The sequence below is a fragment of the Grus americana genome, chromosome 1 (genome assembly GCF_028858705.1).
Source record: "Grus americana isolate bGruAme1 chromosome 1, bGruAme1.mat, whole genome shotgun sequence".
Classification (NCBI taxonomy): Eukaryota; Metazoa; Chordata; class Aves; order Gruiformes; family Gruidae; genus Grus; species Grus americana.
The window spans coordinates 63,377,117-63,393,442 of record NC_072852.1 but is presented as its reverse complement, the minus strand read 5'-3'; the positions used below and the strand labels follow the sequence as shown (position 1 = coordinate 63,393,442).

Below are 16,326 nucleotides of genomic sequence, written 5' to 3'. Positions count from 1 at the left end.
CATAAATGTGCAAACCGTATATGCTTTGCATGTGTCGGCAAACGAGCTATACAGACAGGTTCCCTAATGCATTCCCAAATGCAAAACTGAGTTTAATCTTAAAGATAATCTTGTGGAAAGTATAGAAGTCATTAAATAGCATTTATTTCCCATCAATTCTGAAGGATCTGATAGGCCTGTGTGTGTAGTTTGAACTAGTAGATTTGATATAACACTGACCTATAAGTATCATTTGGTTTATTTTAAAAGTCTTTTTGAAATATTTTCTGGTTTTGTGAAAGGCAAGAGCAGAGCAATTATCAGGAGCACTAGGCAGTTTCAGCACCTCGTTGGGTTGGGGGCATATGAAAACTAAACTTTTTGCACGACTGAGTCTTAAACAAGTAGTGTTGACAGACCAATGTGATCATTTTACTTACTGGCCCTCCTTAGTGCTCGAGGACAATGATGGATGAAGTATCCTTCTGAAAATAGCTGCACCAAGTGCACGTATTAATACGAGAGCCTAATCCTCTATATCAAACCTAGAGCCAAGCCCCTTCTAAAGTGTCTTATTTGTAATTCAAATGATTTACACATGTATTAAGTGTCCTTTTTATTTGATCTGTTATTTGACTGGATATTACACAGTTTAATCAGAATGCATTCTGTGGCTGCCAACTAAAAAAAAACCCTAAAATATTTCTGCACTTTCAAAAGATATGTGCTTTGTAGAAAATTTGTTAGGAGGCTCATGTTTCTAAATGTTATTATTCTGTTTAAGACTAGATTGTTTGAAAGATGTTCTTACGATGCAGTGATTACAAATGCAGCTCCGTGGTTGTGTTACAAAGTAAATTTAGCAGCTCTGAACAACATTATATTGACAGTGGAATAAATGTGATTTTTGATGAGTCAATATTCAGGAACATAAAAATTATTGAAGCCTTCTGTCCTGATAGACCTAGAGTTCACACATAGTAATGAGCACTGGAAGAGTGATACATACAGGTTGTACACTGGTTGTTCCTTCGGGCACCCAGTTTATTTGCAGCCAGTAGATTAGGGTGATAACAGGTTTATCTTATTGTACTTAAGAGATTAGCTGCTTCCTAAAGATTTCTTTGTTGATCAAGAACTCACCTGGACTGGTGGCAGTACTTGTAGAGTAAGTACAAGTACTTACTATTTTAGTGGCAGGAGTATTCGGTACCAATAATAGTACAATACCACTGCTACTACTTGTACTAGCTCTACCAGTAAGAATTCAGAACCTCACGTGTCCATCAAATGCCTGTTCTCAAGGTAATTTCCGAGGTGTGAAGGACTGAAGGTAATTAATTAATGAAGGTAAAACCTTGGACTGTCTACATTCTGGAAGGTACCTCTGGAAGGACTCCCTGAGAAACCTTTGGGGAACTTGCTGGCAGACTACCATAGAAAGCAGAGAGAAACAGAGTCTTAAGGCTTCTGCATCACACGGGCACCTTAGCAGTATTCTTTTGACATTTCCAAAAGGAGCAGTCTACATCAATGATCTCATACTCCTTATTCTCATAGGTCCCACCAGTTAAAAACAACATACGCAAGAGCAAGCAGCTGAGAAATCAGAAACTGGCTAACACTTGAACATTAAGAAAATCTCCATTTTGCATTTTTTGTCACTGCAGTCTCTGAAGTATATAGATAGATTTTTCAGAGGCAGTGCTGTAGCAAGCTCCCAGGTTTTTGGTTTTTGGTTTTTTTTTTTGGGGGGGGGGGGGCGGCAAATGCTCTTTGAGCTACTTTAAGATTATTAGATTATGAAAGTGAGAAATTTCCTGACTTGGTGAGAGTGTAGCCTCACAATGCACTCTTAACAAATAGGATCACCAAATTAAACACACCACTCAGCTTTGAGAAGGTTGCTGGAGCACTTCAGCCTGATGGAATTTGTCACTGTAGAAACAGGCTTCCATGACTAATGATTTAAGGCCTTTATTGTGCTCCTAAACAGTCAAAGTCCTATGTATTACCTCAGCTGTGGCTTCTTTGGAGTATATGGTCATGCTGTTGTAAGACAGTTTTGTCTTAGCCTGTTCAAAATTTCATATTCGCAAGGTGAAGTTTACATCAATGGGTTAACTGATCCTGGCAGATGACTAGGATAGGACTGTGATGCCAAAGACCTTTACCAGTGCATTTAAATTTAACAGCCTTTAGTTTTCCTGATGACTAATAAAATAACCTCCCCTCATATAATTACTTCCTGTAATTTATTGTAATCACTCAGTCAATCTTTCCTCTCCCCCTTTTCCTTTAACCAATATTCATAATAAGGGCTGCCCATTAATTAGGTGCCCTCTTAAACTGTCACAGGCCATGGCATTTGGATATGCCTTTGTAAAAGTGCCAAGTCTCTCAAGAGCAACGGTTTCAAACTATTTGTGGGCATCATCCCACAGGGACAGGTGCAAGTCAGTCCCCAGTGGGCAGCTTTGCAAATTTGCCTTATTTATTCTCCCCAATCTAGGAAATAACTCATGGCCATGAGTTAAGCGACCGTTCCAAATTTTAAGCCAAAGCATTTATCAACTGTCTGCCAACTTCATTTTCTAAGGGTTTGCAAGCTCTGCTTGAACACTGCCTGGAGCATCCACATATTGGCAAGGAATCAAAATTATAAATCAGTATGCAGTGTTGTAGTAAAACTTTTTTCAATCTATAAACAGCATAGATGTAAAAGTTGTGAAGAAAACTATGTGCATACATTGTCTGTTAGAAGGACGATCTCGAAAACATGAAGCAATTTGTGAAAGGAGGTAAACATACCAGTAGAGACTGCTTTAGGTATACGCTAACACTGTTCTCTCTGAAGAAGCCCAGTTGAAACAGCCTTTACTTGTATTGACTTTTAAGCGTGACTGGTTTTGTTTCATCGCATGATTCTTCTATAACTGTGCTTGCATTATATTTATAATATTTAAAACAATACCACAGTCTGTTGTATCAAGATAATAGGCACTGTCAAACAAGTCAGCTAGTCATATAAATCATATAAGCAGACACGTAGAGCAGCATTCCAGTGGGAAATCAATGTCAGTATCAAGGGTGGATAAGAGTTAATTAAAGTGAGATTTCTTTTAATATCACATTTTCAAGGCTAGACAATTTTTCAGAGGTGAAAAAGAAGTTAAATGGAAATTCTGCTGCCATATATGGATTTGGCTTGTGTCAAAATTAACACTGCTGATGGAAGGTTTACCTGAAAATTCAAGAACCCAGCATGTGAACATTGTATAGCATTGCTTAGCGCTTTCCATGAGGAAGACTGGACCCGTATAAGCGTTTTATTATGGCACCAAACTGGGTAGTGCAGCTGCTGCTGTCCTTGCTGCATAGATACATGCTTCAGTGAGGCAAAAGAAAAGCACACAGACATCCATCTTCTGCCATCACCATCGCCCTCTGGGGCAGGACTGGCTGTAAAATGCATTCCCATTATTTCTAACTACCTTCGGTCTTGGAGCCAAATCACACTCAAAGTCAGGCCCATGTGTATCATTTGCAAGCAATGTGTTAGCGTCACAGGTAAATGAGTTTCGGTGGATGAGGAAAGGAAGAAACCTCTTATCTTATTTTCCCCTCTCAATTCTTTACAAAGTTTCTCTTCATCACCTCTAGCTAATAAATTTAAAGCCCTCACCAACAGAAAGCAAACTTACGCCTAACTGTTGTAATTAGATCCGTTAGGGTGGGCCCTGCTCCCGTCCTGGGCCCTATAGAGCAGTGTCCTCCGGCACAGATCTTGTTGCACGCTGGGAACTGGGTTGTTCTTAGACTGTCTTTGCTCCCACACTTCCTTCTGAGATACCAGAGCATCTCGGATTTATTCTTTGACCTTCCGCCCCCACTGCTCCTAAGTCTTAGACTACTTTTTCAACCAGATTTGTTTGACTGAAAAACCCTACACTGGCAAAGAAAAATCCTCGAACTTGCCTTATTTTGGAGGTTTTATGTTTTGTTTTATTACAGTGCAAATTGAAGGAAGTACATTGATTTATTCTTTTTCTTATACAATGCATTGATTTTATTTTAATACTAGTGTAGGAGGATAATGCAAGATTGATCTGGCTTACTGTTGTTCTTACTTGAGTTGAAAATCTCGTCCACCCTGTGCAAAAAGCGGTGCACCTATGCGCAGGAAAAATATTTAATATTGTCACACTAAAATAAAAAAAAAAATCATTGAATTTAGGAGGAAAGCAGGGAACAGTCTTTCAGCAGACCAGAGGGTGCTTTGTACTTGGCAAAACTGAATTTAGCAAATGTTGCCTTTGTGCCTCCCTATGCTGCACCTGTTGGGAAGATAAATAAAGGACTGCCCAGTTCTTTCCCTTCATACCTCCTAAATATATCACTTTAAGAGAGCCATAAAAAAACCCCAACCATGCTACAGTACCCTTCTGTTCCATGAAAAACTGGATGAGTTTCTTCATATTAGTTTCAGGGATCTACCAAGCAAGATGGGAAGGTCTGTGGTCGCATAGCAAAAAAATAGCAGACAAATCTGCGGAGACTTCAATTATGAAAACATTAGTAGCTGCCACGCGCATTATTGTCCTTGGAAAATATGTTGTACAACATATTTCATGTTTCATGAGGGGACATCCAGAGAGTTTCTTGAAGTGGAAGAGCAAATCAAGTTTGAATAAATTACCTGGGGAAATTTCCCTAGGGATAAGCTCAAATACTAGACTCATCAATCTGGGAAAATGCAGAGATTCCACTAAGTTAGAGGTCCTAATTTAATATTTGCTCAAAAGTGAGGGAAAAAAGGTTGTTCTCATCCAGACACTGATGTGGCTTTGCACTGAATGTACAAATCTGTAAAACAAAGGAGAAGACAAATGGATAGAATCATTAACTTCAGTTGTAATTAGAGTTTTCTCAGTCCCGCTGCAAACAGCTTTGTCTCTCGATTCTGAGGAACCGTGTGGCTGAGAAACAGCCCCTTCTCTTCCCACCCAGCCCTCTCTCTGCTCTCGGTCACAACTGAAGTGCTACTTCCGAAGGTTTTTCTTTTTTACTGCTATTAGGGAATGAATAGTTGAAGCCATTTTTCCATCATTCACTAGGGGAGTTTGATGCGTGTTGTGACCACTGGGAGATTTTATTCTTTTGTGTTTGAAGAGCTGTTGGTGTTTTAAGAGTTAGGGAAGAGAGGACTGATCTGACGTGAATGTCCATGTTTGTTCTTTGAAAATTTTGGTAACTTTGCAACCGTACAAAGATTCTAATGGTCTTTACACTGCCACAGATGATCGCTGAGTTAGGAACCAGATACCCAAATGGAAGTGTGTGCAAGTGAAGTAGGTGTCCCCGCTCCCGCTGGAGTCACGGACAGCAGGTCATTGCAGTCAGTGGAGCCCAGACCGCTGCTCAGCTGACCAGCCAGCAGTTGCCTAAACATAGGTGCCTACTGCCATATGAGACACTCTAGGACACAGAGAACACCCGTTTTGGGCTGGCAGGTATGACTCAGGACCTATGGGAGATCTGCAGCACCCTGGAGTAGCAGCTAGAAACCAGAAGGGTATGCTACAGCATCTGAATGTCATTGATCATCTATGTTTAAGAAAATCAATTAAACCATATTTTATGGTGAATAAAAATCTAATTCCATTGACTATAATGGTAGACTGGACTCCTAGCTCACACCGTAGGCACATTCATGTGTCTCCCTTTATTCTGAGTACCTTAACAATAAGGCTGCAGAGTTATTCTCTATAATTTATTCAATTAGTGTTTCAGGGCTTTCTGCAATGGATAGTTTTATAAGAAGACAAGGAGAGAGTTCCACTCCAGCATTATTTGCATGTGATATACTCAGTTGCTCTCCCTCGATAAATGAGTCAGTACATTGCGCCTAGATTCCCTTGAGCAGAGGAGAGTGCACCCTTCTGTAATTTGCTGGATGGACTGATAAAAATAATAAAAAAATAATAATAATAAAAAAGGTGCTACTGCCATTTTTTTTTGTTATTTGAGAGATCCCGCTGGTTTTGCTCGCTTTATTTTTTATAAGGAGGAGTCAATATATTGTATTTCATGGCTAAGCTGAGTGTTTAAATCAACTGAAAATTGAATTTCTTTTTTGCCTCAATGAGAAGGAACAGAAAGTTGCATTCCTGTTCAAATCGGTATTAAGTCATCTTCTTCCTTTCTACTCTAGCTTACTCTCACTGCCTTCAACAGCTTTATGCAGTGAGATGAATGACTGGTTACATCAAGGACATTTGTAACTATGAGTAACAAGCACTTTTTATGTTAAATAATAAAGTGTTTCTGAATATTCTACAAAGTGTTCAACAAAACACATATAGATTTAGGAATCTTCACGAATTCCCATTTCTGGAATTTATTCTCCCTAATTTGTCAGACATGGTTTTGGCTCCTGGAGATCACTGAACTAGCAGGTGGTTCAGCAAAGATGCTTACAGAAGAGAGTGAATTCGAGTAACTTCCAGTTCTGGGTCTAGCAGGATTTTGTGCCCTAGGAAGCCATTCTAGCAAGAATGTTTTGGTAAAATTTGCAGTCAATCTTCACCACTTCCTGAGATGCTGTAGGGATAGCAAGAAAGTTACTGTGAATTCAAGAAGTGTGAAGATGATAGATTTCTGCTCAGAGACCTCTCAGAACCCTAAAAAAAAAGCAGCATTCACAAACCAGAGTGGTTTCTCTCTGGCATCTCCACAGAGCAGTCAGTGGGACCTAGGCTAAGTGATGCAGGATGTCTTACATCACACAGCTTAGAACTGCCTCTTCTGAAGAAGACCAATCACAGCCACAATCCTCTACTGCTTGGCCAAGTGTCTTTATGTGTATTTTCATTTCAAAGTGCCAAAATAACCTGTGGCCTCTGCTACAGTTAGCCATGGTGGTGTTAGATGTCATAATACTGAGATGTTGCACGCCCTGCTCAATGGTAGTGCTAGATGGAGGTTAATTTAGGACATTAGGCCACCTGGATTACTGTCGGAGGGTTGTTGAACAGAAGGTCAAATATGGCACAATCTCAGAAAAGTTCCAAAATTCAAAAAAATTCACCATCCTAAAAATTGCTCCATGCTCTGCTTTGGAGTAAAGTTATTCGTTTCAGGAAAGACCCTCACAAATACGATAACTTGCAAGTCAGTCAGCGCATGTGACTTCCATGCAGCGCAAGGACTTGCAGTACCAGGACGTGGGAGCGTGGCTGGGTGACTCATTCCACAGTTTAGAGTCCCCCCACGTCCCACCTCCATGCTCCCAGAAGTGTACAGACACTGCAGCAAGGAGAGAGTCCTGCTGTATCTTGCAGCAATGGAACATGTTCAAGAGAGCCATTGCTCTCCCTTCCCTGGAGATCAGGAAATATTTCTTACATAATTTGCTATCCCCTGGCCCTATTACTAATTGAAAATAGCATGTGATCTACTTCTTAGGGCAGTTGTCCTTATATGTGATGGCTCCAGCAAGTTATTTTGATCAGGTGATTATTACAAAAAGCTCCGTTCTAATTTAATTCTCTGTAGGATCAAATGGTGTTTTTAGTGAGCGTCTGAAAGCGTTGTTCAGTAGTACCATGGTGCTTGCTGAGAAGGATCTGTATTAAAATACACACTCATCACGACTTTGCAGGCTCAGAATAACTTCCTAATTTTGGTCATAAGTGCCAAGAGTAGGTTGCAGTCACACGCAGATGCAGACGAAGATTCCCTTTCCATGCAGATTTGTGTTTATAAATCTTAGCTCTGTGTGCATAGACATAAATTGCAGAGACATGGGCTCCACTTCTTGTTATTGAACCGACTGGATGGAACACGTTATGTAGGGGCTGAGCAAAAGCCACTCACAAACCAGCTCAGACGGTTACTTTTTTCTTGAACGAGAGCCACGCTTATCTCAGCCAGCATGCAAACCCAGTCCAAAAGCCTATTCTAAATTTTGCCTTCTCTCAAAGCCCTGAAGTTGTGGTGAAATTAAACTGAACACAGATGCAGCTAAAACTGAAAGAGACCCCAAATGAAAAGCTCGCTCGTTCAGTTGATGGAATAGACCTTACTCCTTGATACTCACCTACTCCAGTGTGCTGATGGACTAGAAAGAGCAGTAAGACATAGCTGTGGAACCGTTCTTGAATTCCAACCTTTGGGTATTTTTGTGTTCATTTTCGTAACGTTTTGCCACAAGATCTTTTCTGTGCAAGAGAAATGCACAAATTATGGCCCCTAGCATCAGTTCCAATTGTTCTAGAAGGAAGAAAAATTTCCTCTTATCAGTCTGAGCTGATTGTGCAGGTGTGGTAGGGGCTTTCACTGTTCTCTGTCCCGAAATGAAACATTTCAAACCATTTGCACACCTGAAAGCACACAGCATCGCATTTCTGTCCTTTTTTCAACAGCTTTATTAGTTTCCGGTACCACTAAAACATTGTTCCTAGCAAAGATTACAGAAAACACTTATCCCTGGTGATGTGGAGAATATCTGTGGCTAGAGATATCTAGGAACAGTCACACGAGAAATGCCATGCAGATGGAGTAATTAATTGACTAATAGCTTCTGGGTCTCGTGCTGTGATATTCATGTAGATAAAGATATACATACACACACTGTAGCACATTCAGTATCTTCGGTTTTTATAAGAACATAGTATCTAGGCCAAAAACTTTATTTTAGACCCAAAGAGGAGCGTAATACCAACGGAGGCTGTGGCTGCCACTCCTCCACAGATGCAGACTTCAGTGAAGGCACAGAGGGTCAGATGCCTGATGACATTTTTTCCATGGCATTCCCTCCAGCCTTACTAATCTTTCATCTAAGCTTTCCTTAGCCCTATTTTTAAAGGGGAAATCTGACCTCTGTCCTCTGCCCCTTTTTCTTTGCCCTTGTTTTGCATTTCCATGTTTTGCAATGAAGGTTTCTCTCTTACCCAATAGCTTTTTTAACTGGACAGAGAGTATATTCAGTGAGCTGTGACTGTTATTCACAATAGCATCTCAAATGCATTTTGCTGTCATGCTTTGGAAGAGCTTTCTTTTATACATATCACTTACTGATTTACTGATGCAAACCCTCACGGTTTGTCTGCAAACATCCTGCTGTGGTGTTTTCCCTAAAGGCAAAGTTAAGTGATTTTTTAAAAGCGAAGGCTTATAATTCTCACAGTTATCTCCATTGCTGCAGAATGAGACTGAGAGGTAGAAAACGTACCAGTATTAACACAAAGGGATGTATGCGATTTCGTATGCCTAACACCCACAAGGGGACTTACGTGACTTTCATGTACATAAATATTGCTGCATGATCCACCAAAGACTGGCCAAGTGCCATAGGTCTCTGGGACTTTAGATATCCTAAATTTTTACCTACAGAAAAAGTCCTTTCTTCCCACATGTGCAAAATACTCTTAAAGGTTTTTCAATACAATGCTGAATTCCAGGCATCTGAGCAACAATAAATATTTATATACAAACAAGATTACAAAAAAAAGAAAACTCCCAAAGTCAGTGCATAGAATTCCCATTAAATAAGTAAGTTTCTGAGTTTTAGGGTAACTTCTTTTAGTGTTTGATATCAGCAATACTGCAGCTCTGATACAAAGCTTTCCAGCATTGCCAGCTATGTTTGGGGTTTTTAAAATTCTTCTCCAGACTTAATTACAAATGATCTTTGGTTGGCATGTACTGAAAAATCAGCACGCACGAAAAGTAGCAGCCCCTAAATTTTGTAGCCCATAAGTATGAGTTACCCTTAGTAAACTAAGAAAGTAGATGCTACTACCCTCTTTTTCATCTTGAGCGAGTTATTTTCCACAAGCCTGATGACTGAAAAATAGCATTGGGTAAAAAATTCAGGTTGCCATAAGTAATGGATTATTAGTGATTAAGTACTTGAAACGATCTCTAATCACCTATGTGCCTGACAGCCCCGTGTCAGGGTTCCTCATTACCGTCCCATTCTGTAAGACATCATCTCTCGAGAGGAGGCCGAGTACTGAAGCGCAGATGACAGCAGAGTGCTCTTATCTGAAGGAAGTCTGAGAAGACTCTTCCTTCTTGAAAAGATCACAGAGTATCAGATTATCTGTCACCCACTGTCAAATAGACTTGAAGCAAATGCTTTTCTTATTTGGTATTTGGACACAGTCATGACAGTATTTAGACACAGTTGTAGGACATATTACTTAGACAAAGACCTGATAACAAGCTGATAAATTCAGTCCTGGGGAAACCCCAACATGTCCGCGTTTGGTTTTGCCCTGACCCTCAAAGAAAAGTTGACCTTTCAGAAACTATGAAATGAGAATATCAGTAGGTTTTAATTTTACATTGTTGAAACATTTTAGTCTGAAATTTGATTAAGATGAAACCTATCAGCACATCTCAAACGCTTCCTTGTAATTTGCTGAAATAAGTTCGATTGCATGAATTCACGTCACCACAGCTTTATGCTGATGCCATTGTTTTCCCCTTGGAGTCAAGGGGAATGATTTCCCACTATCTGCACATACTCACATGGCTCTCAGGGCTAATCTGAATGCACTGAACAACAGGAGACGTAGTGCTTTGTGAAACTCACCCCAATTATGCAGATCATCGGGTCTATAACATGATTTCCATAAAATAATACTGCAGTTGATTTCCTTGAATCAGAGTGAAATCATAGAATCATAGAATATTTCAGGATAGCTCAGCAAAACAACAGTGTTGTGACTGGGGTTGAGCAAGAGTGAAGACAATTTTCTGAATTAGGAAAATGCTTCCTGAGCTGGTTTGGAAATTATCTGGCCAATCTGAAAGGAAGTTCTTTACTCATTAAGTACTCATCTCTTGAAATAATTGCCCTTTCAACTTTATTGCTGACTTTTATCCTATAATTAGAAGTGCAACTGCCATTGAAAATATATTGTTAAATTTGATGAATAAATTGCTGTCATTCCTGAGCAGCAGCTCTTTGTTTTATAAAGTTCTTAATGCAATAATCTGGTTCACTTAATAATGTTTTGCAGCTTTCAGAAAAGGAGTTAGCATTACGCAGTGTACTGCTATCTACGGTATTATATTGTGGTGGGTTTTGCTTTCATTTTTCCCTAGGGAATCTCTTGAACTAAATAAAAATATTTACTTCCAGAGAAAAATTATTAACAAGTTATTGCAAGGAAGGATAGGAAACTGACGATAAAGTCTATCTATTGCCTTATTATTTTACATGGGATCAAACTTTTCTGATGCGTGAACTGATTTCAGTAAATACATAACAAAGATTAATTAGATTTGGGTTATTTAAAATAAGAATTTCACTTGGCTGGGCTAGGAGTAATCTTTAAAGCTTGATTTCTCATTATCGCCTGCTGCCAAAAAAAAGAATCATATTATTTTTACAGGCAATTTAACCCACTAAAAATGTGTTGCAACATTCAACGAACATTGGAACTAACAAAACCTGGCTCTCTATGGCTCTGCGTCTTTTGTCCCTGCAAACACTAAAATCCAGATCCCCGAATTTTGACCTATGAGCCAGATCGCTCATTTTTAACCTGAAGACAAGAACCAGACCCGCTCCGACTCCTCCCCGCTCCCCGGGAATCACAGCAGTCACACGGGAGGCTGGGAGCCCCGGCAGCAAGCGGGGGACGCGGCGATGCCCTGAGCCGGCAGCGCCCCTTACGGGCCGTTAGCACATACAAGGCAGGCCGTCAGGTTTTGGCGGAAGGTGTGAATCTGTTCACAGACCTTAATGGAAACTTGGGAACATACACTATGAAAAAGGCAGAGTGAATACTCACAGCTGAACTACAGTGTAGTGGGAGCGATTCTGCAGAGCTTCCACCAGACCTACAGCCCTTTTTTTAATACAGCAGAAGAGAGAAATCTGTGCTAAGTGCTAGACTGAGTTAGGGCTTTCGGGTATGAAACTTTAGAGCTGAATCTGTGAGGTTGAGAAGTCCAGATCAGGTATTTCGGGTCTGTTTTGTTGTTGGCTTTACAACCTAAAAATAGGAACATTGCTTCTGTCCTTTCGACATAAGCACCTACCTGGTTGGCAATATTTACACAGCCAGTTTTCTCCTTCCCCTGTTTGACTGGAGTCAGAACCATGTGGTACATAATGTGAAGCAACATTAAAGAACAGCTCACATGACTGAGAACAGGTAGATGAGGAATATAGAATTTCAGGACTAAGGAATCATTTCAAACACATCAAATTAGCGGTATATAGACTAAGATGGTGCCATAATACAGGAAAGTTTGAGACTTTCTATCATTGAGCTACGATTTGTAGGAAGAAGCTGACTCTGGGCAGAATTTCCACAGTTTTCACTGTGTGAATATTATGGGGAAAATGCCTACTAAGAATTTTTTTAGGGATATTTGGGATTGCATACACTTCATTTTATACGTTTTGCAATGATAGTTCAAAATAAAATGTTTTGATTTCCAAGATCAAGATGTGGAATAAAAGATAAATCAATATAGCCACAAACAGAATCAGGCCTGGAGAATTTTTCAATGGCTTTACAGGTACAGCTGCGCTGACAAAATCTTCTCATAAAGGTACAGTTATGATGGCAAACTGAATTACCTTATCAGAACAAGTCACTTTGGTAAATACTATAACACATTTCAGCAAAATACTTTTGCCATATAGGCGGTGTAACCAGCAAAACTTTGCCTACAAGATTTTGCACGATAGCATCACAAAATTTCGGTTTTGAAAGTTAAAAAAAAAACTTTTTTTTTTAAAGCGATGGAATATGTTACAAAACTGCAGTTGTGAAAAGCTCAATGGAAAAACATTTAGTCAAAAAATTGCAGCTAAGTGTGGCCCTCAAATTATAGTCTACTGCTAGTCTGTGATCTGTGAGACACAGATTCTCTTGGATGCACAAGTGCTCAGGAACTAACTTTTATGAATTAATTTGTTTGATATAAAGTAAGAGAAGAAATATACAATGGAAATACAAATGGAATGTAATTACTCCGTGTTGGTGCCTTGTGGGCTGAGCAGGTTAAAAATGAGTTTGAGAATGCATGGGAACTTGATAACTAGAGTAAAGCCACCAACTTTAGCTTTCTTTATCTATTTTAAATACTGTCAACGCTTGGCAGCCTTCTAGTTCCCAGTTACTGCACACACACACAACTTCAAGACTCCCAAGGAAGTTTTGCATCATCTGAGGAGGGTGCTGACTGCTGATGGCTGCCTCCTACCTACCAGAAATTAAATGGGGGGGGTGTGGGGGTGTGTGTGTTAATGCATGGATGACGTAGTCCTTTACTGAACAGTCTACTTGCACAAACTTAGGAAGATATAGATATGTAAACATACATTTTATTAAAGACAATACTTTTCTTCAAGGTCATGGTTACAGTGTTCGTTAGAGATTAATTCCAATATGAAAGCAAAGCTATCGTAAGAAATGAGAAAGATGTGGAAGCTTACATATGATCAGATTTGATTTAATAGCATCATTTTAGAAAAAGTGGAACTGCAAGGAAAAAACACTAAACAAGCAATGGTTGTTTTATACGCTTCCATAATTAGGGATGGCAACAGAGACAAACTGGAGTCACCAATTACACTGCAGCTCCTCAAGTGGATCCCTAAACTATTTCTTTGGTGTCTAACCCATTCCACAGAATTCACTATTACTAAGCTTTTATTCCACCTGTTCATTCATTTTTTCAGTCTTTAAGTCAGGGAACATTCTGCATATATTATACGATGGTTTGATCACATCCTGTGGCCCATAAATCCTTTATAATTGGAAGTATTTAGACTATTCCTGAAACAGGTGTATTGTAGGTGAGATTATATACTGGGAGTAATTATTATCCTTGGTTTTGATTTTTTCCTACAAGCTGAAATTCATTAGGAATGGTTTTGAATTTTAATCATATGCAAAACTGAATTTTTAAGTAAACCCTTTGTTAAGTTTATTTTTTCTCCAGTCCCTACCTGAAAATGCATCACTGGATTATGACACTTTGAATTGCTGGAACATAAAAGTAATTTCAGCTTCAGGGAACATGCTGATTTGTTCACTTTGTTGCAAAATGAGACAGTATTTAACCTGAGGTTGCTGGTTTCATGTCTAACCAGAAACAGTCACAGCATTCATAAATTTATCAGTCTGGCTCCACTACTCCGTTGGCCACACTAACAGTCATCCAGGCAGCCACCAGAGCACCGCTGCTTATTCACTTCAGTCTTTAGAACGACTTTAGCTCTCAGGCCCTAGGACTGAAGTCTGTTTACAATAGTTTCTGTAGCTTTGGTTTTAAAGTAACATAGAAAATGTCCATAGATATTTATAAAAAAAAGGTAATCATTTCAGCTCGTATTATAGTTTCTTGCTTCTGCTCAGATTGGGAACTGTCTGTGGAAGTTGCACCAAATCAGTTTATTTCTCAGTGGAGAACTGAGACTCGTGAGGCGGCGGACAGACCCTGTCTGCATGACTGTGCGCGGGTCTTACAGAATGCTGAGTATTCCGCCCTTTATTGATATGAATAGTACTTACATCAATTTAAGTCCAACTGAATGCATTAAGAGCGCTTTTATTGATTACAAATGACTTTGAATCAAGCCTTCTGTTTCCCAGCTCATTTAATCCGAGGTCTGTTAACAGTACTGTTTCCCCATGAAATGCTCATCATGCTCTGGTAATCTATAGAGATTGTTGAGCAATGTCCCGCCTTCCAGAAGATGAGGCTATGGCTTTTAATCACATCACTGATGCTACTGTGACTGTACTGGCCTGGGTGAAGTGACCTATAAAAAAATGGTCAAACCATTTTGAGCCATTTCTCTTCTTCAGAGGACTTTTGTTGCAGGGAGTGTAAGTAACGTTGAAAGAAAGAACTGTTACTGCTTTTTTCTGCTGATGATCTGGGCATGAGGTCTGCCAAGCAACTGTTCCACAACCTTGGTCCTTCCCTGCCCACCTATTTCAGTGGAGCATCTACCCCAGAAGAAAGCCATGTGCCACAACGGCAGTTCTCGTGTCTTACAGAGGCCGCACACAGGGGACAGTCCTTACACATGACAACTGGACAGGGGCTAGGGTGAGCCATGCTCTCTCCCAAAACTAGCATTTTGTCTATTTTTGCCTGCCTAGCAGAGTCAGCACTTTAGGAATGCCTACGTAATAGTTATATTTGTCTAATCCTTTGAGGGTATGTCCGCAAGCTTAATCCACCTACTTAAATTTGACACAAGTTGACAGGTCTTTGTGACAAAAACGCATTAAGTGACCATCCTCATGCTCTTTGACATATGAAAGTCACTTTAATATGCTGCAGTTACACAGAGAGATATCATACCTGTATCCATGATGATGAAGCTATAGTCCTGGTTTCCCTTTCAGGTAAATGGGAGTAAGCCCTCTGGTCAGACTGGGTGAGATCCTGAATCCCTTGGCTGTTGAGACCAGAGTCTTTCCTGGGTTGTAACCAATCTATATCTAACTGCAGGGAGAAATTAGTGCAGGAAACTTTTCTCCTCCCTCCTGTGAATGTTCCAGCCTGGTGATGGTGAAATGCTATCTTTAGACTTTGTGCAAGCCCTAACTTAATGCTCAAGGTCATTTCCCTCACCTAAGAGGCAAAAAACCCCCACAACCCACTACTCATTTTCTTATATCATTTAGAGTTCCTAACCCTACCCAAAACAAACCTGGTCATGAATACAGAGATGAGAAGGGTTATCCAGCCAGACTGCTTTCCCAGTATGCTTGCTGATAACGTATAGCGCTCAAACGGTCTGAACTGCAAGTCTCCAGAATACTTTCCTCCCAGCACAGTAGTAGAGTAGGACCTGGACACTGTTTTAGAACTGTCAGCATGCCTCGTTATGTTTACACTCTGATGTGAAAAGTAATATATATGATGTCACGGAGTTTCTATGCTTGTTGCTGTCACAGAAGCCAGTGGAAGTGGGAATTTAGAGCCCTTGAAAATTGGCCACCACACATAAGCACCCTGCCAGTTCCCTGCCAAAGCTTCTTGTGGTTATTGCAGTTCGGATGTCAGTGCAGCCAGACCTAAAATGGAATTGAAATTTAAAATAATGATAGTCCCAATTTAACACGGTTCTTAAGCATTCCATAACTTTAGCACGTGGGTAATCTCGTGAAACTTTTTAAAGCTTAGTTATCTATATGCATAGCAAGAGATTTAAGTCTTATTTTATCTGAAAAAAAAATTAACATAGTAAATGTGGAATAGTGATGGAAAATTATTGGTAATGGGTCAAGTTGCATCTCCTGCTGATTTTCAAGAGTGTATGTGTGCATGTATAATTATAAATCACAAATAAAA

At 39.8% G+C, this 16,326-nt stretch overlaps 1 protein-coding gene across 3 annotated transcripts in view; it reads left to right on the top strand.

Annotated features, from left to right (window-relative positions):
- Positions 1 to 16,326, top strand: part of MYBPC1 (myosin binding protein C1) — a 78,896-nt gene that overhangs the window by 1,066 nt on the left and 61,504 nt on the right. The window lies entirely within an intron of this gene.